The following is a 22,397-nucleotide window of genomic DNA, read 5'->3' as shown; positions in this document are numbered from 1 at the left end:
TAAAAGACATGAGACTACATAATTCCCATATATGATATAGAAACTAAACAGGTGGCATTACAGAACATGTCTAAACTAAGCAAATGACATATATGCTATCAAAAGTAGGCACTACAAGGCAACATATGCATGATATGACTAACATCATCATGCCAAGGTAGAGCAAACACCTTGGGGTGGTAAATAGGAGTGGTCAGCGGCGTCTGAATCCGCCTCAGAATAGATATCTTCCTCTGGATTACAATCTGGAGAGGGGTGGGGAGGGTTTGCCATTGAACCCACCATGGAGCAATGTCTGCATGACATTGTATTGCCGCGCGAAACTCTTCTCTTTTTCTCTACATGTTCAGCATGACTGTGTACAATATCTGACATGCATACGGAAAAAAATATGGTGAGATTATGTAAGGAGAGCATGCAGAAATTTAGAATGATGGTAACAGCCAGTGGATCGATGTTTTTCCGTTGAACCAAAATAGCCCTAATGGATCGACGTGAATGTATAGTAATAAGTGATGCAACAAGTGTACAACCTCTTTGTCGTAGCCGTGTCGACCTCAGCATCATTGGGTTGGTCGCTAAGCAGTTGAGGTAGAGGTGGCTGTCGGAGGTGTGGAGGAAGATCTGAGGAATCTGTAGACGGCGTCCAGGGCATTGCTCTGTTGTGATGGATCGTTCTGTCATTGGAGCAGCTCCGGTGAGCCGTAAGACGTCAAGGCTGAAGCAGCACAAGACAGACATCGTCAATCTCAAGTGGGATTCTAATAGCATCTCCAATAGATGATGTAAAATGGATGTAAAATTAACATCACCAAAAACCACCTGACTACAACAGATGAGGTAAAAACTGTTGACTCTGACCTTAACTGTCGAAACTGAAATTTACTGTGGAATCTGAATGCTATTGTCGAAACTGAACGCAATGGTAGCAGAGAGGCACTTGACATGTAGTTTAGGGAGGGCATGTAGTTCATCTTCAACCTGCACCCCCCTGAGCCGCCAGCCACCACCGGCCGAACCGACAGCCCCAGCGCCGCCTCGCCACCCCAAAACAACTCGCCACCGCCGCCCCGGCCAGCCCTCTAGGCCCCCCGGCCCCCACCCTGAACCCTAAGATAGATAGTGGGGTATCTCTCTGGCGAGCCCCCGTCCCCTCTGCGGGTGGTTCTTCCTTAACTCCGGCGAGCCCCCCCAACCCCTGAAAATTGACTGACCCAAAAGTCGATTCAGTCGACTGAAGTGTGGCTTAATCGGAGCAGAGCAGCAGCACGAGCGAGGGGGAGAGCAGCAGCAGTAGCTGGGCGAGCGAGCGATCGAACGAGAGCCGGAGCAGCAGCAGCGCGAGCGAGCGAGCGAGCGAGAGCTGGAGCAGCGGCAGCAGATCCGGCTGGTATGGCCGCTGCCGCTGAAGGGGCCTCGCACTGGGGAGAGCTGCCGTGGAGATGTCGACCGCGGCACCGACTTCAAGGTAGCCGCTCCATGGGGGTGCGGGATGGAGCACCGTCGGCGCCGGGAGGTCGAGTTAAGGAGAAGGTGCGATGTGATGAGTGTACAACCTCTTTGGTGGTGCCGAGTAGGCCTCGGCTTCGTCCGAGGAGTCGGTGAGGATGTGTCAGAGCAATGGGCCACGGGTAGGCTAACCCGAGGCCCATAACCTTTCAAGACATCGGGGCTGACTGCGCCCCTCAAGGCAACAGACGGAGAGCCGACTTCAGGAGGGCGGCTGGAGGAACAGCCGGCAGCCCATATGCGTCCGAGTCCTAGAGAAGAGATCAAGACCGGCCGACTCTGATTGGCGGCTTCCAGAGAAGCCGGCCCCCTGGAGTCGGCCCGCGACATCAGCAAAGCCCATGCCCTCATCAAGGGGGATGGGATAGGGAGTGGCAACAGTGAAGCCCACTCCCTCCCCTTTCCCAGGAGATGGCCGGGGCACAGTGCACCGTACCAGCGGAGATCTCCGTCTGGCACGGCACTGTTGCCATGCCGTCCCTGACGTCAGCAATAGTGGGCGGAGTCCTGTACCCACGACACTTTATTTATGTCCATACACTAATGCAACACCATTCGAATACTACAAATATACACTAATCCAGTGGCTAGTGCAACAGTAGAGTAGTTAGTTTATTACAGGGTACAGTACAATGGTTTTACTGAACAGATTTCAATAAACTCTAGCACTGGAAGGTTTCTATAAGAATTAACAATACAAAATGTAAAGGTAACAAGTTTCAGCATTGGTATACTAGCTCTGCATGAGCATTAAACCAAATACAAAAGTCTGAAGGTAACTAGCATTTTTAACTAATGACAGTATAAAAAAATTGCAAACCATGTACCTCCAAGGTAAATATCATTTCGAACTCGGGGGGACCTTAAAAATTGCTATCCCAATCTTGATAATCGATCAAACATAAAAACTTGATCGAACGAATTAAGAAAACAACCGGAGGAGGAGGTGCCCACTCTTGACCTTTCCTCTTGTCTTCATAATTGTCTGTGCAGTTTAACCAAAATAAAATGACATCAGCGCCTTGGCATTTTGGTGACACTGTACAAAAAAATTAACTTATCTCATGAAGGTGAGGTATGTAATCTATAAGCATTAACAGTGCAAAAATCTAAAGGTAGTAACAAGTTTCATCGTTGGTATACTGGCTGTGCAACAGCATTAGAATGACTTGGACTGCTGGCGTTGCTTAAATTTTTCGGTGGCATTAGACTGGGAGCAGCATTAGTTAAATGTGGCATCACTTTAGCAGTAGCATTGCTTGACTTGACTGCTGGTGTTATACTAACAGCAAAAAAAGTGGCAATAAGAGCATGGGAGGCCCATTCGGACAGTGGGCGCACCAGTATGATGTACCTCCACAGACGCAGAGTGGTGAGGGAGGTATGGTTGCCCAGAGCAACAAATATCCAGGCAGCATATGTGGATTACGTCCCATTTTTGCTCTCTTTAGCCACCTTTTTCCTATGCGGGGACAACAAACCGATCGACCTAGTCATTCTCTATTGCGTTGTCATGCCTTTCTACCCTTCTTCAACCAAGAGACACGAGACTCGTTCCTTAGCTACTGATTTTCCCCTTTTCAACCTAGATGCGGGTTCGATGCCTACTCTCTTGGACAGTACAGTCTCCCTTCCTTTCCTTATTCAACCCAGACATGGATTAGTCTGCATGAAGTAGGGTTTCCTTTAATAGTGCAAATTATGGTTTTCGTTTGTGTGGCCAGCAGAGCAGAGGATAGCAAATTGGGAAGATGGTGGAGTGGAAAAAGATCCACATGCAACGACGTGGCAGATGGGGCAATAGAACAAGGTTATGGTTCGAAAAGAGGTAGCATACCTGAGGGTCGGCGGGAAGTGGCTTCGCTCGTGGTCGTCGTCCTCCGCACACACTATGGCAGCGAGCTTGGGGACAGAGGCCATCCCGCGCGGGCACTAGGTCTGAGAGGACGGCCTTGTCGTCAGTGCATGACCTCGCTCGCCGACGATGAGTGCGTCAACGCTGCACGTCCTTTTCTTCCCCGGTGGATCTGTGACCACCGGTGAGGAGGGAGAGAGGGGCCGTCTTTTTTATATCTCGAGAGAGGGTGGTAGTGTGAGAAGCAAGTGGGCAGCCCTTAGCAAGAAAGCGCTTAAGCTCCAGCCTATATATCTTTTTTAGACTACTAGTACTAGAGGTGGAGTAGTGGTAGGGTAGTTTATATTTTCTCTGCGTACAGTACCAGTTAGTCGTGCTTCAAAACTGATTGGCACGCCATTAAAAAAATAAAGGTCAATAACTAATGCGGCACCTCGGGCCAACGCGGCCAGATCGCATTTTGCACGAGAGATTACACACCATGTTTCGTTGACATGTGATCCCATTCCAACATATCAGTGAGACGACGGCGAGTAGTAGGAGTATTTCCGAACGGACGTGTAGGCCGGGGCGCCTCTTCGTGAACCGTGGCAAACTCACAACCGTCCACTGACTCTTCGCCTTTCCCTCTCGATTTGGAACTGCTGTCGCACGCTCTTCCTCTCCCTCCTCCATTTTCCTTCAGCCCTTCACCCTTTCTTCTGCCATTGTTCGATCGTCTTCTCCATGGATGGAATAGGCCGGAAACGAACCCGTTATTCTTGCCCCGATCTGAAAGATGACGTGGTGGAGGAACTCATTGATCGGTGCGACGTCATCACCTCGGCTAGCATGGCAGGTTCGTTCAAGCCCATTCTCGACTCAACTAATAACATCATTACAAAGAACCCAAGAGTCAAGGAGCGGTTTGATCTCCCCTATCTTCTTCCCCGTGACCCTGATGATGACTGGCGCCGGCACGACTGAGGCCTCGCCCTGTGCAAGTTGATGCCGCTTGATAATGATACGTATGATGTTAAGATGCCATCGCTTGAGGGAAAGGCTTGGGCGGGCGCAAATGGAGATTGGGTTGTTTACATTGGGTCCAACTGCGAGTGGAACTTGTGAATGTGTACACTCGTCACCGGGTTCCACTTCCAAAAATCTCAGCACACTGCCCAGAGGTTGAGCACACCGGTAATGTACGCATGTTCAAATACGATCATGGTGACTATATTCTATGGAAGATAGCAATTTGTCGAGTTCCCAACTGCTCTTGGAATTACAGCGACTATGATGTTGTTGCTATCTTCGACAAGCTTGTTGCCTTCCTTGATGGTTTCATTGGATGGATATTGCTCAAAAATCAGTTTTTGTACACGGATGAGTACTGTGATGCAATTCAATACGAGCGCCTTGTGTTTGCTGCCACCACTCGTGGCACTGTTTTTGCATGGCATCCTAGTAGTTTTGGTATGTTTGTCTTACACCGTAATTATAATTGTTTCATCCACATGCATGCGGGTTAGCAAGTTTCCCTTTACTAATTAACCTTCTACTTGTGTTTCCAAGGTCCTGTGAACATCCCACCACCTATACTTGAAAATTTTTATAACCAAGGGGGAGATGACGATGGTGATGATCACGAGCATGAGGACAAGCAGCGCCCATATACTCTGTGGCACCTGGCAACTAATTTCGATGGATCACCTCTTCTTGTGTGTATACAGCCCACTGATGATGTTACTGGTAAGGAAGCAGGTGTCTCCCATGGTCGCACTCTCCGGACCTATTCCAACACCTGTTTCATGGTATTCGGGATGGATACTAGTGTGCTAGCGCCAACTCCTTCTCCCTGGTACAGAATTGATAGTCTTGGAGAAAACTCGCTCTTCCTTGGACAAAACTATCCGATGATGGTGAAAGGTGATCCAACTGTTGTTGACACATTTATGAGAAGCAACTGTGTCTATACCTCGGACATTTGTGTGGTTCCCTACCCTGGTAGGGATATAGTAGGTCGCTTCAGCCTGGATGATCAGTCCTGCGTTGGTTTCCGGATCGACAATCGATGGCCCGTCCCAGAGAATCACTTGTGGTTCAAAGCAAGCGTTTCCAACGCCGAGGAATGGTTGAGTTGAAGTTCATTTCATTGCTTGTTATTTGTTGTGTGGTGAAAACTTCAGTATTTATAATGTATCCACGTTGTCGATGTGGGTTGATGACCTGTTGTATGTAATCAAATGATATGCGTGTGATAAACTTACTAAATTTATGAATGGCTTTCGAGTCGCTTCTCTGAGTGAGTGGTGCGACGAGGCAAAAAATATTTTCTGAATACATAATTGTACGTGCATTGCAACAGGTTATCGGATGAGGCCAATCAACAATAGTAGTACACTATTTGTACTAGCTTCAGATGCTTCACGCGTCGGGCGGGTGTTTTTACTGTAGCCATATGTTAATGTGTTCGCTGTACGTAACCAGCACCTCGAATCCTCGATACTAGTACTATATAGTAGGAGTAAGTAGTAGGGAGTAGTAGGGTGGCATGGGCCAGAACAAGCATTCACGTCCAGGAGTACGGCACACGCCACCACCACGACATCCATCTGACACCATATTATTTATTGGAGTCCGTGCTAGAGCAATCTCTTCAACCTCGTCGTTTCTCTAAGGCTGGTTTTAGCAGGGAGTAACTTAGACTAGTGTCATGCATATGACACTAGTCTTTGTTACTACCTTCATAGTGCAAAGTAACATACAAGTAGTATCATAGATGATTGCATTTATTACATTATAGACTCATTTTGCTTTGGTTTGCGTTATGTTATAGTAACATATTATGTTACTCCAAACACTTCTCTCCTCATTAAGTATATGCCACATAAGCAAACTTGTCTTGAAATGCGCTATGTTACTTGCTAAGTTACTCCCACTATGACCAACCTAACTTCACCCATCGCGCGGCGGGTGAAGTGGGGGCTTGCCGATAGTCGGTTTCCTTAACAGTGGTCCCACTTGTAAGGCCAACTCCAACGCACGACCCCAAACGGACCTCTATTTTGCACGAACTCCAACGATAATTTTGACTAGAAAAGCAAGACCAAAGAAAACAAGAACCACAAGAATACATTTTACTACTCCTGTAAGTTGGATTAGTGCCTTCTCAATGCATTCATTGTTGATCTGCAGAGGCTCGATCTTGTGTGATTCTTTCTTCTTCGAGTGTAAAGAAGTAGATGTTGCTTCCTCGCATCTAGTCTCATGTCTAGCCTCTATTCTAGTAGGCTAATCTCATCCGAGAGCAAAACCGAAGATTTGGTCGGGTTCTTCCTCCTTTTGCCGACACGTGGGACATCCAGCATCCAGGTCGTGTCATGAAAGAAAATAGAGTGGTAGTTGAAGCCACGAGATGTGCATCTTGGGTTAAACTGTAAATAGAATCTTACTACTCTTGAGTAACTCCAAAAGCGGCCACCGAAGATCTTTATTGGATTTGTTTTTCATCACCAGCACGTCGAGGTGAAAGATGTGCAGGTTCAGTCGGTCCTCTTGCGTTTTCACTGACATGTGGGGCCGCATGTGAGAAAACAGACGATGGGCTCTGCGCGTCCATTGGCTGGCTGAGAAGAGAGATAGAGGAGGGTTGAGCATGGACTGCAGGAAATTTTTTCTACGTACATCGATATAGTGGGGTGGCATGGGCCATAACTCAGTAGCATTCACGTCTAGCAGTACGGCACACGCCACCCACACGAGTCCCATCCGACACCAATTTTCTTGGAGTCCGTGCTACAGCCATCTCTTCTCCCTCCTGTTTTCTCAGCCATCGCGCGGTGGGCGGGGTGGGGGTTTGCCGATAGTCGGTTTGCTCAACTGCGGTCCCACTTGTAAGTGAAAATGCAACACCGCACGCATTCCCGCTTGAGCGGCATGCCAGACCAACCGTGTGGGGGTGCGAGGCGAACACGGCAGGCTTTTCCTTTTGAACTCGTAACTTGTAAAATTTGGTTCTGCTCCATGGCGTGACCGATAGATAGAAAATAACGATTTTACCTAGAGTAATGAGAAGTTTGGTTCTGGCGCCATTCATGCATGGAGTACGTACGAAAATTATGAAGTTGATGCAAAAGGTAAGATAATTACTGTAGTATCATATACTACTACATGGATTTGACAGAAAGATAAAAATACATACGGATCCATCAACGTTCAACGACATCCTCACGCCCTAGTGTGCCGGGTCACCAACCAACGTGTGAGGAGCAGCGGCGTTGGCGGCGAGCTCAACGTGCTTCTGAACAGTGCCGTCCAAGGTTGCCCTGCACTCCAAGAAGGCCAGCGTCCTATCGTCCTCCTCTTGCATGTAGTAGTCCTTGTGGACGATTTGCGCGTAGACGTGGGTGATTATGTCGATGGTGTCTTGCTGCGCCAGGCACTGCCCGGTGAGCGCGACCTCGAGGTGGACATTCTCCGGCGCGACGGCGGGCAGTCGCAGGGCCACCAGTGCGTCGAAGAGGTTGTTACCATAGCGGCCGTTGAGGGTGGCGGGCATCGCAGAGCCTGGGCGCGTCGGCTGGAGGCTTATGTCAAAGTCGTCTGCAAGCTTCTCGATGATGGTGAACTTGTCGAGGAAACCGACAAGGACCTCGTCGGAGACGAAGCTGTCGTCCAAGCGGCCCCTCGCCCTGGCGGCCTCAAGCAATACTACCTGGAGACGTTCCTCGGTGCCGGTGGACGTGGTAGTACTCCTAAATCCAGACGGTGGTGCTACTAGTACTAGTAGTAGTACTACCAATGTAGTAGTAGGAGTACTAGCACTGTACTACCCGTTGGTCAAATTATTATGTGCTGCTCCTCACAGTGAAGTGACAAGACCCTGCGCCGGAGATGACACCTGAGTATAGGCGCCATGTTCAGCATACCATAGTCAGCCTCACCATCTGCAGTCACTATCATCATGGCTGTAGAGCTAGCCTGCTTACAACTAGCCTTGTTCGACATAATTTCCCGTGCGTAGATGCCCGTGCATTGCACGGAACACCAAGATTGGGGGTGGACGGCTCCGGCAGCGGCCATCGCGCCAGATTTTTCCACGGCCTTCTACTCCTAGATGTGTACACGTGTGCTGGTGTGTGTTGTGTGCTGGGTGTGCGCGAGTGCGTCCTTCTGTGCATGCCGCCGCGCAGTGGTGAATTATGCGCGAGTGCGTCCTTCGCGCACAAGAAGTTTGTCCTCAATGCGCCCTCAATTTACTAGCGTGCGGGGTGCTACCCCGAGTGGTTTCAACTTTGTTTACTTCACCGCGTGTCAGATGGGCCTCTAGTTTACTTATTTTCACCCACTGCCACATGGGCTAGCACACGAAGATACAGAACACGAGCTGACAAGGCAGCATGTGGATTGGTTGACCGGTCAACTAAACAATATACGGAGCTATACGCTGACACAGTGAGCGTATAATCCGTCGGTATAGAGAGTTTGAGTGAGAGGGGAGGCCCATGAGAGATAGCAGAGAGAGAGAAAGAACTACTCCCTCCATTCGATAATGTAGTTCCAACATTTTTTTAAGTCAAACTTTTGAAACTTTGACCAAGTTTATAAAGAAATTACTTATATCTACAATATCAAATATAAATGATAGTGTGAAGTAAGTACATGTTGTAATGAATCTAATGATCGTTCCAGATGTAAATGTTTTTCTCCACATATACCTGGTCAAACGTTTCTGAGGTTTGACTTTTCAAAACATCCATATGCTTATGGACGTGACAGAGTCCCTAACAAGAGAGAGAGAGAGAGAGAGAGAGAGAGAGTGAAAAAAGTGTGTGTGCGTGTGTGAAAGAGACATGGACAACACACGATAAAAGTAGAGAAAAAGCATGTGTGTCTTATGCAAACATATCACACATGCATCTTCGACAACGGAGGCAAGGTGAGGAGATAGTGTGTGGTTGTTTGGAACCGAGAGAGCAAGACCCCTAAGCTAGCACGTGGCCAAGAGGGGTCTGACAAACAAGGGAGAGAGGTCGAGAGAGACGTACAGAGAAAATGCAGACATGGGGAGGATAGAGTGTATGTTTGTCATAGAAAGATCCCCTGGAGATCGTGATGGGACTACATGGGTGGGAGATCGAGTGACAAGGTGTGTGCGCGATAGAAGATGCCCCGAGAGATATCGAGATAGGCGTATGGATGGAAGGAGACAATATGTGTGTTCCTGTTGGCTAGTAAGAGATAATCATACTTAGGAGGGGGGGAGTGCTTGCGCTTATGATGGATTGAGGGATTATGGTACTTAGGGGGTGTGTGTCACATGGAGAGAGAACAAGGGCGGAGAGTGTTGGATGGGTCTATATGTATAGCGCGAGCGAGACATGTGTATGTGTGAACCAGGGAGATATAAGGCCAGTTTGGCTTGCGTCCTGAGCATCTTTTGACTGGCCTGGGGTTGTGGATGGATTTCATGCATGCTTGTTTGGTTGCTACCCTCTGAAAAAGAAAGCCCGCCTGGCCTGGGTTCCCTTGCACTTTAATTAGCCTGGCTGAACTCCAGACACTGCAAGTAGCCTGGCCCAGGCGACCGATTTTGAACACCTGGTCGTGCCTGGTCGTGTGGCCACGAGGCTAACAACAACATGGATGGATATTAGCATTAAATAATTGATGCATGGATTGATTGATGGGACGTTGATGCTTTGCCTGGCCCAAGCATGAACCAAACGCTTTAGCACCACACAAGCCTGGCCAGGCAGAAATATTTTACATCTCACGTCCACACCAGGCAGTACCGGCCATCAAGGCATGAGTGTCAGGTCACGAACCAAACTGACCAATAAAGTTTGAGAGAGATTGAGGAGCCCCGATAAGGCTGAGTGGTGCGTCAGATAGCTGAGAGGGGGAAAGAGATATTCCATCCGCTCGATAATGCAGTGCATGTAAATTTTTTAGAAGTCAAACTTTGGAAACTTTGATCAGGTTTACGCAAATGTTATTTATATCTACAATACCAAAGATACATCATACAAAACTACATCTCATGGTGAATCTAATGGCATATGTTTGTCGTACTAGATGTAATTCTTTTTCTCCACGTACATGGTCAAACTTTGTGATGTTTGACTTTTCAATAAATCTATATGCTATGGACCGAGGAGAGTGCCTCAGTCGATACAGATCAAGTGCGTGTGAAGGAGAATGAGTAAGTGTGCAAAAAGAGTATGTGTGTGAAAGAGAAAGTGACAACAAACGATAAATTAGAGAGAGAGAGTGTTTTTTCGTTTCTTATGCGAACATATCACGCATGCATCTCCGAGATGGAAAAGCGAGGCGAGGAGATACACGAAGATAGCTAGTGTGTGATTGTTTGCAACGGAGAGAGACACCCCTGTAGCACATGTCCAATAGAGGTGTGGCCAACAAGGAACAAAGGTCGAGAGGGACACATGGATGGAATGGACGCATGAGGAGGGAGAGAGGGTGTGTTTGTGATAGAGAGATCCTGTCGAGATCGTGAGGGGACTATATGGGTGGGAGATCGAGGGAGTGCGTGCGCGATAGAAAGATGCCCCGAGAGAAACCGAGATAGACCATGCACATGTTTGTGATGGAGACTAAGATTAGCTAGTCATATACATATAGGGGGGATTGTGTGTGCCTACAATTGAGTGAGAGACCATCATACTTGGCTAACTGGGCATGAGATTGTGTGTGTGTGCGCGTGTGAGATGGAGAGAGAACGAGGGGGAGATAGAGTTTTAGATGGGCCTATCGAGTGTGAGTGAGATATGCATGTGTATGTGTGACCCAGGTGGATGGAGAGTTTGAGAGAGGGGAAGAGAGCTCCGAGACGACATAGTGGTGTGTGAGAGAGTTACAGGCAAAGAGCCAAGGAATCTGTGTGCGTACGATGAGTGCACCCAAGATATCTAGCTTGGACTAGCTAGAGTATCATACATAGTGTGCGAGAGAGACCTATAGATGGTGTATATATGCATGCGAACTAGAAAGACCCCCCCCCCCACACACACACAAAGAGAGAGAGAGAGATGGAGATAAAGGGAGAGGGACGAACAAGGTTTTTGTGTTGGATGCGTGCGATAGAATTGAAGATTGTCGGCGAGAGAGAGAGAGATAGAACAGGAGTCCGGGAGAGGGGAGGTCGCGTTTTATGCATCAAAGACTGATATAAACCATGTTTCGATGTAAAATTGCATTCAAATATTTAAATTGGAGAACATGTTGTCTGCAACCCACACATGAACGGATATATGCGTATATCAAACAAGTTCATTAATTTGACTTTCAACATGTTCATGGAGTACTATAATACTGTACAACATGCTACTCGATTGAGGTGTTCAATTTTGGATTTAGTTCACTATTTTGACCTACTGAACGAGCTATTTCATTGAATCGAGATATTTCATTTTGGGTTTGATTCGCGTTTTTGAGTGGGTCAACTTTTTGTCATATAGTAAATCGCTAGCAACGAGCATGTAAAAACACATTACTCCCGAGCATCATCTCTCCATCTAAAAAAGAAGTGGCAAGCTAATATTTCAAAATTTGATCCGAATCGACTTGGTAAGGTAGACGTGGATGCTCGTTCTCCCAAAATTTGAACGAACCGTTAAACATCCTCTCTGCTCGGTGGAATTCGCCCGAGCAAATAAATGGGAGACGCAAAATTACCGTCCTATGTGGGACACACATCAATTGGCCCGTTGTACATCGAGGGTAGGTTCGTAACTTCATCCAAGCGCGCCTTCTCCTCGGCCGAAATGACATGTGCCGAATAATTCATAAACCATGGTCGGCAAAACACGCTCTCCTCGCCCGAAATAGCTCGCGCCCACTATTTCAAAACACGCTCTCCTCGCCCGAAATCGCTCGCGCCCACTATAGTTCAAAACACGCCCTCCTCGCCCGAAATCGCTCCCGCCCAGAGAAGCAAAGTTACTCTACTATCCCCGACCCTCAGTACACAGACCCAAGCCGAGAAGCCTATAGGCAAGGGTAGAACTGTAACTCCCCCTCACATTTCAGACAAATGCGTCCGTAAGACATGGTTCCACTCCCCTCCCAATTTCCCCCGCCGCCCCCATTCGTACCTCATGGGCGCCAAATCACCTTCTCCCCGGGAAGCTCCGTTCTCCCGAGCTGCGAAACCTCAGCCCCACCTCCATGGCGCCCCCCACCGCACCAATTTCACAGCCGCCCTCCTCCCTAATGCCGGAGACGCTGTCCATTTGCCGTCGTGCACTGGGTCGTGCGCCTCTTACTCCGTGCTGTTGGTGCTGCCTCGATGAGGGCCCCGTGAACCATACCCGAGCCGATTCACCCCCGCCGTTGTTCATGGCGCCGGAGCGGCTCCAACTTTGGATCCGTCCAGAGTCCCGGTGCTGCTTCAGCATAGCCGTCGACCATCGCGACATCGCTCTTTCCCTGCCACTGGTCGCCACCGCAACCGCGCCGGCCTCACCGACTCGGCAGCTGGACCTGCCTACTTCACCAAGCCGCCAGATAGGTCGCACCCTCATCTCAAATCACTTTATTTAGGCGTCAGTTGTCTGAATTTTTTTTCTGGGCCAATCGATTTGCAATGGGAAGTAGCACCCCTCGAGGCGGCGGAGCTCCTAGGCTGCCGGTTGGCTGGTATCTAACGTAAGGGTGCGGGGCCGCAAAGTTCGTCGCGGAAGCAGCGCTTAGATGGCTATCTTTTAGAGTTGTGTGGGTTGAAGGTACTGCCGCCGCCGGATCTGGATGATGAGGAGTCTTTGTGGATTGGCCCGGGGCGGCGCAACCACGGCAGTGCGGTGGGGCGGGGAGCGGGGTTTTGGCCGAGGCCACAGACGGCAGAGGCAGGCTGCTCTGCCATTGGTAGCTGGCTCTTCGGGGAAGATTCCAAACAGTGTCAGCCACGAGGCACAAGATGGCCAGCCATCCGGCATAGATCGGACAGTACCAAAATAAAATAAAATCATGTGACCCCAATTTAGTCTTCAGTCAACAGACGTGTGACCACTCTCGTACCCTGCTGTTGATCTCTTAGTGTATTTCTTCAGATCAAAGAGATATGCCGTTCTTAACATTATGCGTTATCTGCATCTTCAGACACACCGTCTTCCGACTCACCGCAGCTGCTCCAACAAGGGAAGCATACACCAGAAGGGAGCTATAGTCCCCACTCAATAGTTCCCTGCATCGAATGCGCGTGCCCGACATGCACAGCCACAACAACTGCAGGGCCATCCACAAGTCAGCACATGATGCTCACTCCTATGGATGGCAGCCAGATAGGTTGTACCCTCATCTTACTTGTGTGCAATATTTATGGCTTTGTTATTCATCTAAGCATGGAAAATAGATCATCACATTTCACTATATATTCATGCTGATCTCTTACGGGTCTTGTTCAGGAGTTAATGTTGTTCCATAGTTCAGCTAAGATACTTGTTCTTTAGGTAACACTGTTCCATAGTTATCATCCATCAGCCAATGCTATCCCACAGGCTGGTGATTATAGTATTATACCACTTCTAGTATTTCCTATGTTGTTCTTTAATACTTTTGAGTGCCATCTAGTTAATCTCGACTACAAACGATACATATTCTGTAGCTTTCATCTATGTTCTCCCTTTAGTTTATGAGACCTGTTGCTGCTAGTTAACCCCGGTCCTACTATTTATGTCGTCTCCTACAGGCACTCATTACATAAATCTAACTACTAGTTGTCTTCCATGCATGTTAGATATAATTGCACACACTGATATATCCACAAGAACCTAAAGGCCAATAAACTTGATGTCAATGATACCCAATATGATGGAACATGTAAAGGCAGTTCTTCAGAAGACTTGCAGAAAGATGATGAATCCTCTTCACCCCACAAGGTCCTTGCTCTAACTTGGCCTGTGATATGGGTACAACATGCATATAATGTCCTGGAGTGTATCTACTCTGTTACAATGCCATGTGCTTAGCATGCTGATCATGCATGTAAATATGTCATTCCTTCCTGTTTTTCAGTACCTATTCCATTCATGATAACATGTTTTCAAATTTAAGTACTGTCATTCTACTCTATCACAAAGCCATCTGATTAATTTGGACATCATGCTTCTGAATATCTTATGCATTGTTATTCATCAGTATGTACTTCATCTGTCTACCATACCATGTTTTTTTACATTGAAGTGTTGTTCTAGTGCTCTGTTGCAATGCCATCTTATTTTCCCAATCATACACGTGTATGTTGCCTTAGTTATTTCTGTATGTATTTCGCTAGCATACAATTTTACATTCAACTAGTGTTTTTTTGCTGTGTTGTCCTGTCGTATCCCTAGCTCTTACACCATACTCCCTCCGTCCGGATTACATGTTGCCGAAATGGATAAAAAAGGATGTACCTAGAACTAAAATACGCCTAGACCCATCCATTTTTTCCGGATGGAGGGAATACATGTCAATATGTCATGCCTTTCTATTCTTCAGTACCTATTCCATCAATCTGCTGCCGCATGTTTTATAATTAAAGCACCATTCTTCTATACAAGGCATGCAAGGGGAAGACGACTATGTTAGAATCTGAAGGGTTACAAACAAGGCCTTTGCAAAAGATCCAAATACCAGGAGATAATAAACCAACTCCAGTTTTTAAAGATACTGCTCCAGCACAGAGAAACCCAACTCCTACTGATAATAAGCAGATTCTAGTGGCCAAAGAACTAGTCCGCTCCAGTCCAGCAAAAATATGTCAACTCAACTCTAAGAAGCGTGTGCGTATCCTTGCATCATGAAATTTTATAGCATGCTGATCATATTTTCTACATGTTTCTTACCCATCTCTCTTTTAGAAAATAAGCTTAACAGATAGAAGAATTTCTGCACTGGTATCATCTGTGAGGAAAGATTCTTGCAGGAATTCTCTGTACTCCAATGCAGATGTAAGTACCTGTTGTATATCACTATATTTTTACATTAGCATGTATTTTGTTAATCAGTGTGAATCCAACCTTTATCTGATCTAAATTTAGTTGTAGCAAAATGTATGATTAAAGGCCACAATGTTGATTTTTGTAAGGAAAACTGCCTCGTAGTTTTGCATCCTGAGCGGCATGAGTGTACTATCTCATATCAGTGGGTTTGATTACTTTGGTTCTGCAGTGGGTTTTCAGTGTTTTTTTACTGTGTTGTCCTGTCGTATCCCTAGCTCTTACGTCATACTCCCTCCGCCTGGATTACATGTCGCAGAAATGGATCAAACTGGATGTATCTAGAACTGAAATATGCCTAGACCCATCCATTTATTTCCGGATGGAGGGAATACATGTCAATATGTCATGCCTTTCTATTCTTTAGTACCTATTCCATGTCTACTATAGCATGTTTTATAATTGAAGCACCATTCTTCTATATAAGGCATGCAAGGGGAAGACGACTATGTTAGAATCTGAAGGGTTACAAACCAGGTCTTTGCAAAAGATCCAAACGCCAGGAGATAATAAACCAACTCTATTTTTCATAGATACTACTCTAGCACAGAGAAACCCAACTCCCACTGATAATAAGAAGATTCCAGTGGCCAAAGAGCTAGTCCGCTCCAGTCCAGCAAAAGAATGTCAACTCCATTCTAAGAAGCATGTGTGTATCCTTGTATCATGAAATTTTATAGCATTCTGATCATATTTTCTACATGTTTCTTACCCGTCTCTCTTTTAGAAAATAAGGTTAAACGATACAAGACTTCCTCCATTGGGATCGTATTCGAGGAAAATATCTTGCGGGAATTCTCTGTGCTCCAGTGCTGATGTAAGTACCTGTTGTATATCACTATATTTTTTACATCAGCATGTATTTTGTTAATCGGCCTGAATCTAACCCTTATCTGATCTAAAATTAGTTGTAGCAAAATGTTAAAGGCGTCAATGTTGATTTTTGTAAGGAAAAATGCCTGGTAGTTTTACGTACTGAGCTGCATGAATGTGCTATCTCATATCATGCACATTAGTGAATTGTAGTGCTTCTCTAGTTGCCCATTCATTCATTGTGTCAATGTTGCTTTCGTATTACCTTACCTGGCTGATGATAGTTGTGCCATATTGTGTTAATTTGGTGTAGGCTAGTTGCCCAAACGTTCGTTGTGTCAATGTTGCTTTCCTATTATCTGACTTGGCCAATGATAGCAATGCTAGTGTGTTAACTTTGTGCAGGCTGCTGAAGATAAGAAGACAAACTCTAAAAATAGCAAGGCAACCCCATTGTTTCTTTCCAGTAAATCTAGGCTAGGTAATATGGCAATAACTCATGATTAATCTGTTTGGTTCCTATCCTAATTTATGTTATGATGCAGTGCTCAAGACACTCTCCACTATCGATAATACAAGCCTGCCAAAATCGCCATCTGAATCTGTTCAGTATCCTCTGTCTCGAATGCGACAGAATAAATGTATGTTTGTGAACCAATTAATGGCTGAAGCAGTGATGGAAATGGTGGATGAATCAGAGGTGCAGAGTCGTGCGACACAACAACTGATCAATGTTTCCAGAGACAGTGTGGCAAAGCAGCAAGAACTTGCCCACATGCTTGTGGGCGTCATCTGTGTTGAGGTTGCAGATTGTGACATTGTAGATGGTTAGGTTCTACTCATTTATTTGCACTTGCATCAATCTTTGATTGCCCAGTGGATGTAATTTCCTGTAATATATTCTGGATGTGCAACATTATTCCCTGTATGTCGTACCTTTGCTCGTCGTAATGGGCTCAAATTATCTAATTTGGCCTAAAGACATGAACGAACTTTAGTGGGCCCATTAAGTTAATGGGTTGTTAATAGGCCAAAAGTTAATGGTCGGCCCTCTTACCTCCCGGGTCGTTAACAGGCCGACATCGAAGCGGGCAACAGGTGGCCCCAATTTATTTAACAGGCCGTTACTAAGTTTGGGCTACATATGGCCCAACTATACTGTAGGCCTTTAGCAGGCCGAAAGAGACAGCGGGCTTGTATTGGACCATGAAGAGCATGGGCCGCTAAGAGGCCAAAAGTCAGGTCGTATTGTAAACGGCCCAACTGTGTTGTGGGCCTTTAGCAGGCCGAAAGAGAAACCAGGCTGGTATTGGACCATGAAGGGCATGGGCCATTAAGAGGCCAAAACTAAGGTCCGACTACAAATGGCCCAACTCATTTATGGTCCGTTAACAGGCCGAAAGGCACACAGGGCCGGGAATTGGCCCAACACTTAAATGGGTCGCTAAAAGGCCAAAACTCAGGTCCGACTACAATTGGCCCAACTGATTTATGGGCCGTCAACAGGCTGAAAGTGACACCGGGCCAGAAATTGGCCCAACACTTAAATGGGCCGCTAAAAGGCCAAAACTCAGGTCCGACTACAAATGGCCCATCAGATTTATGGGCCGTCAACAGGCTGAAAGACACACCGGGCCGGAAATTAGCCCAACATTTAAATGGGTCGCTAAAAGGCTGAAAGATGTACATCCTGAAAATTCGCCCATCCACTAAATGGGCCATTAACAGGCCGAAATCTCATCGGGCCGATATTGAGCCCAAATATACAGCGGGCTATTAACGGGCTCAAATTGTCGATGGGCTGCAATGGTGTCAAATCTTTAACAGGCCGAATTGGCACATCCCGTATGGGCCGCGGGCTTAAATGGACCTGACACAAGTAGGCCGTATATGGGTCGGCCTGCTAATTTTTACTGGGCCGGCCTTTTTCACCGGAATGGGCCACTGTTGGGCCGTGCCACGTGTCGACCTATCATAGGCGCCTCCTGTCCAATGAGTGGATGACATATGTCCCAACGATGAGCCGACACGTGTTTCCTCTAGCTAATGATGATTTTACACGTGTAAAATCCCCATTGGTCGGGGCTGTTAACGGGTTATCGGATCCAAAACCTGACCCGATAGCTTAACGACGTTCCGTTACGGTGGATGCCATGTGTCGATCACCCTTGATGAAAGCACTTCTGTGACGCGCGATTTATCGTCATGGAAGTGGACACTTCCGTGATGATAATTTTGGTAATGTCATGGAACACTTCTACGACAGCACATGTATGACTATCTTGATTCTGTCATAAATTTGTCATGGATGTACATGCATGACAAAAAAAGCGACCTATTATGGCAAACACGTATCATCACGGAAGTGTATTTTTTTGTAGTGACACGGTCAAGACATATGCTCGTATCTACATGCGGTACATTATATCCAGGACTATGTTTGCTGATGGCACAGGCAAGAATGCTCCATGGATGTGGCTGAAGGTGTTGACCATCTTCGATAGCAATTGGAGTTGGGGTTCGGCGACACTGGCTTACTTGTATAGACAGGTATGAAGTTGTTTCCTTTTCACTTCATTGCTACATTATAAATGCGATCTTGCTCTTAATTCAACCATGTTCTCTTTTATGTGCAGTTGGACGAAGCCTGTTGTAGGTCATCTAGAGGTATTGGTGGTTGTTTTCTCGCACTTTCCATATGGAGCTGGGAGCGTTTGCCGGTTGGACGCCTGAAGACCGTGAAGTACGATGATTGGGATGACAAAGGCGACCCACTACGGCGACCCACTTGGGCTTACAAGTGGGATGTGTTAAATGAGACGACAGATGATCTCTCGGTCATGTACAAGTTGTACCAGAGCAAGCTTGACGCGATCACGCTTGAGCAGGTGAATTGACATTGCATAAGTGATTATGATGCTTCTATTGTAAGACGATATCAATTTTGCATTCTATCCCATTTTGCAGGTGATATGGGAGCTGTATGGAACAGGAGACAGTTTTGGTAACCCTTTAGAGTTCAGGCTGAATCCGATGTGCACTAGGGATAGGGATCTCTGGCGTATGTGGTGCCCACTCATATGCAACTGGGTGGTTGAGCTTCACCTCCCACATCGAGTGCGCCGTCAGTTTGGTTTGTTCCAGGCACACCCGCCGGAGTGGGAGGACACAGACAAGTTGCTACACGCGTAAGATATAATTATCCTTGAGCACTTAGCAGCTTCTCGGCGGTTTCGATGCTACTAATATTATGTTTCTAACTTCCAGGTTGGATAGGGAAAGGTAGCAGAAGATTAAGGATTGGGACAAGCATCACAGAAAGTATGTCGTACAGTTTGCGCTTAGTGTGGACCAAGCTAGGGCTGGAAAAGGAATCCAGCTTCATGAGCACTGCCCGATCACGTTCAACAACTATCTCACATGGTTTCTTGCAAGTACCCGTGTGGAGGTATGCAAGCCGGCGTATGCTGAGGAGATTTTGGAAGAACCCACTATTTTTGATGAGGTAGCCCAGCACCAGTACAACGCGTTAGTCAGGAAAGGCAACTCACTGATCCCTTCAGCTCCAATGATGAACTTTGTGGTATTTGGCCTCTTTGCTTTTCATTCACACTATTCACATCTTCGCCATGGTGATCATTTAGAGGATGAGGATGTGGGTGTGGTCACCCAAGAGGTATGGCATGAGCATATATATCCAATCGTTGATGCATTGCTAACTATATCCTCACACACGGTCTTTCCATATCTTTTGTTGATGCATAGGTTGCTGATGATATGACCTTGGGGGCGTACCAGGTTAGGTCTGCATACAGGTTAAAGCCTAGGACGGGAATCAACAAGTACACACCTAAATACTTCACCCAAAGAGGCAAAAGGACGGTCGGCACCTCGCGGATGGCGGCTTTGGATGACTATTTGGATGACGATGTCGATGACGTGGAGGAACCGGAGCCGGAGCAGGAGCGGGTTCCTCTTCCTAGGAAGGTGAAGAAGTTGGCCAGCAAGAGGGGGGAGCAGCCAAAAAGCGCTCAAGGAACTAGTCATCGTCCTCTATTTGTAATGTTGAACTTGAAGTGGTGGTAGCTTGTAGTAATGTGGAACTTGTTATGTCGGTGAACTTGGAGTTGTGGTAGCTTGTAGTTATGTTGAACTTGGAGTGGTTGTCTTAGCAATGTTGAACTTGATCCTCTATGTTGCACTTGATCCTCTATGTTGTGGTAGCTCTATGTTGAACTTGATCCTCTATGTTGCACTTGTTGTCTTAATAATGTTCAACTGTGACTAAAATGTGAACTTAAAGTTTCTGACTGCTTATTCTAGGAAATGTTGCACTGTGCCTGAAAATGACCAAGTTTGCAAGTTACAGCCATGCAACGCCTAGCATGGAGGCGCCACACTGAGCAGTGCAACGCCTAGCTCCGGGGCGTTGCACTGCTCAACGTGGCGCCTCCAGGCTAGGCGCTGCAGCGGCTGTAGCTTGCAAACAAAGTGTTTGCTCTTTGCTTAGCTCATCCCAGGCGTGCAACGCCTCAGGGCTAGGCGATGCACTGTACCTAAGCAAAGAGCAAACACTTTGTTTGTAAGCTACAGCCACTACAGTGCCTAGCCTGGAGGCGCCACACTGAGCAGTGACGCCTAGCTCTGAGGCGTTGCACGCCTGGGATGAGCTAAGCAGAGAGCAAACACTTTGTTTGCAAGCTACAGCCGCTGCAGCGCCTAGCCTGGAGGCGCCACACTGAGCAGTGCAACACCCAGGAGCTAGGCGTTGCACTTGTACTTAGCGAATTTTTTGGCACATGCACACATATTCCGATGATGTAAGTATGATTCATACATAGCAAGCAAAGAACTGTGAAGACAACATATGCACAAAGTACTTCATGACACATAGTACTTCACAACACATAGCACTTTATGACACATACTAGTTTATAATACATAGTACTTCACGACACATAGTAGTTCACAACCAAATCGAGGAGGAGAGATAGTAGTTCATGACACATAGTAGTTCACAACCAAATCGAAGAGCATAGTTTAGAGGATAACACGATTATCGTCCACAAGCAAGTTGAAGATGGCATAGCTCTATTGCGTAGAGCAAGGCCCCTTTCCCTTCTTCTTCTTCCTCTCTTCTTCCTCTTCCTCCTCCCTTTTCCTTATGAGGTGGGCCTCCTTAACCACCCTCTCCATGAATATCTGATCCTCCCTCTCTCTTTTTTTAGCTGCAATTTCCCAAAGCTCCATGGTTCCTTCTTCAAAATCCTTTTGACGCTTCTTCTGTTCCTCCTCACATTTCCTCACCAACGCTTGCTCCCTGGCATGCATCGCATTTGACGCTCTCTCTTTTGCCTTCCTCTTCTCCTCAAGCTCCTCTTCCTTCTTCTTCTTTAGCTTGGTTGCATCCTCCTCTCTAAGCTTCTTCGCGGCCTTCTCCCACCATCCCGCCATCTCATCTTCGCCATCCTCCTTCATTGTTGGTTTGTTGGGTTGGGAAGCCGCCATACCTACAATGAGTGAAACATAATGGTTAGTAAAGACAATAAGAACAAATGGAAGCACATGTAAAACAAGAACATATGAAAAAGAAGAACATATGAAACATTATAGTTAGTGAGCAACGTACGGAAATGGTCCATCGAGGTATCCAAACATTCCTCTATAACGACCTTGCCCTTGTCCATCACCACGGCCAAGTCCATCACCAAGGCCAAGACCATCACCACGGCCAAGACCATCACCACAGCCAACACCACCACCACGAGCTCTACCACCACCACGGCCTAGACTACCATGTAACGCCCACGATGCGGCTATATCTCCCACGTGTCGAAGCACGACTTAGAGGCATAACCGCATTGTAAGCAATGTCGCAAGTGAGGTAATCTTCACACAACCCATGTAATACATAAGGGAAAGAGATACATAGTTGGCTTACAATCGCCACTTCACACAATACATGTATAAAGCATTACAACATCCAGATACAAACAAGGTCTGACTACGAAACCAAAATAAAATAAGACTACCCCAAATGCTACACAGATCCCCGATCGTCCCAACTAGGCTCCACCACTGATCGACTGAAATAAAACAACACAAAGGACAAGATCTTCATCGAGCTCCTCCTTGAGCTCGGTTGCGTCACCTGCACGATATCATCGGCACCTGCAAACTGGTTTTGGAAGTAATCTGTGAGTCACGGGGACTCAGCAATCTCACACCCTCGCGATCAAGAC

Source organism: Triticum aestivum, chromosome 2A, assembly GCF_018294505.1.
Source record: "Triticum aestivum cultivar Chinese Spring chromosome 2A, IWGSC CS RefSeq v2.1, whole genome shotgun sequence".
NCBI classification, from domain to species: domain Eukaryota; kingdom Viridiplantae; phylum Streptophyta; class Magnoliopsida; order Poales; family Poaceae; genus Triticum; species Triticum aestivum.
Note: the sequence above shows the minus strand (reverse complement) of the source record.